Source organism: Corvus brachyrhynchos, unplaced genomic scaffold, assembly GCF_000691975.1.
Source record: "Corvus brachyrhynchos isolate BGI_N302 unplaced genomic scaffold, ASM69197v1 scaffold46, whole genome shotgun sequence".
NCBI lineage: Eukaryota > Metazoa > Chordata > Aves > Passeriformes > Corvidae > Corvus > Corvus brachyrhynchos.
In genome coordinates, this window is record NW_008238838.1 from 1,525,958 (window position 1) to 1,527,762 (window position 1,805).

Below are 1,805 nucleotides of genomic sequence, written 5' to 3' on the forward strand. Positions count from 1 at the left end.
GCCGCGCCGTCGCCCTCTATAAAAGCTCGTTTTTATGGATGTTTCCCCCTGGGAAGGAGCCTCGGTGTCCTCCCCGCCTGCTGAATCCTCGTGCTGTTGCTTTTCCCGCAGGTTTAGCGAGGAGGGCACAACGGAGAGGACAGGTAAGGGCTCGAGCAATCCCGAAGGTGTGACCCCCCCCCTCCCTGCTTCCCTTTCCAGGGTCAATCCTGGAAAACCAGCGTGGTTCCGTGGGAGTCTGTGGGATACAGAGCTTAGCCGGGCTTTGCTGTGTCACTCTCTCTCCTTGCTCATGGAGCCATTGGGAAACACGTGGAGAATCACAGCGTTGAATAAAAACCTCTGGTGTGTTTTGACTCACATCCAAGGAGGTCGGATCCCGTGGTTTTGTGTCTTGGATAGGAGTAGGGCTTGTCCTCCGTCCCATTGTCCCTGGAGCCTGTGTGTTTCTAGGATGGGTTTGATCCAGCTCCCAAATGCAGCTCCCACATGGAGGGATAGGCTTGGGAATTGGCCAGGGACAGCTCAACTTTTAGCTGAAACACGGTGGCTTTTAAACGATCTTATCCCAGCACCTTAGAGCCGTTGAATTGAAAAAGAAGCTGCGAATTACACCCCTTGCTGGTGGCAGTTTTCAGCACTCAAAGAAGCTAAAAATAATGGATGAGCAGTAGGTTCGTACTTGTTTCTTTTGGGAATTCGTGGGGGCTCTGCTGGAGGAACGCAGTGTGGAGCTGGATCACTTGGCTTTGATTTTAAACATCCAGGTATAGCTTTAGTTGTGTGTTGGGTGCTGAGCATGGAGATGGTGTCAGCAGCGACTTCTCCATGAGGTGGTGGAGGAGCTGTTCTGTGAATGCCCCGTTTTGTCTCTGCAGGTTGGGCTCTGGTGCTGACTGTGTGGTGTGCTTGTGTTTTGCAGAGCCACAGGGAGGTTTTTGTAAATACACAACCTGTGTGAACCTTAGCCCTCGTTTGACACACGTGGTGTTCAGGTGTTTGCTTTTGCCTGGGATACAGCTTCATATTTCCAACATTTCTGCAGCTGGATATGTCTGTGTCACACAGGAAGTTGCTGTGGTTGGGTTTATCCAGTGCTGGTGACTTGGGCCCGGTTTAAAGCTGAAGTCTGGAAGGCTTTAGGATAAATTAAGGGATTTCTGTGGTGGGGAGGGAAAAGGATAATGCAGCAAACCCACACAGGGACTCTCTTAGTATCCCTGATAAAAGTGATGGGGACAAGGCTGGGACCGGGGAACGAGGCAGCTGAGGCAGGAATCCGTGGAGTGTCGTGTCTACAGTCTTCAACTCCCTGTAGTCCAAATAGCTGGAAAGTTCCCAGTGTCTGAAGAAGGCTGGAGAGACACTTCTTACCTTGTAAGTGCCTGTGGCTGCCTCTCCTCCATGGCACCTGTGTTGCCAGGGGGAACCTGCAGTACCTGGTGTGGTTTTTTCCCCGTGGCAGTGTCATGCTCTGAGGTAATTGCATTTAATTTTGGCTACCTCAGCTGTGCCAGCACAATCTATCCCTCTGGGGAGCAGAACTTCTCTCCAGGACTAAAAACTGGAGGTTTCTATTTCTTGGCTGAATCCCCATGAATTCTTTTTAAGACCAGTAATAACTTCTTTGGATCTAGGCTGTATTTATAATGGGGTTTTTGTTCCTTTATGGCTCTCTGCACTAAATAATAGACCTGAAGGTTGAAAGTCATTATATCAGACAACCTTACCAGGTGATTATAATTCTGAAAGGTGTTTCTTCCTAGGTTTAAATTACTTTTGAAACGTTGTTTAGAGGCACTTAA

The 1,805-nt window shown here is 49.3% G+C and overlaps 1 protein-coding gene across 4 annotated transcripts in view; it reads left to right on the forward strand.

The window, feature by feature from the left end:
- The first annotated feature begins 6 nt into the window (after positions 1–6).
- Positions 7–1,805, forward strand: part of FAM118B (family with sequence similarity 118 member B) — a 10,084-nt gene continuing 8,285 nt past the window's right edge. For all 4 annotated transcript variants that reach the window (XM_017738514.1, XM_017738517.1, XM_017738518.1 and 1 more), the window contains exon 1: positions 7–143. The gene's annotated coding sequence lies outside the window, so the exon portion shown is untranslated. The remainder of the gene's footprint in view (positions 144–1,805) is intronic.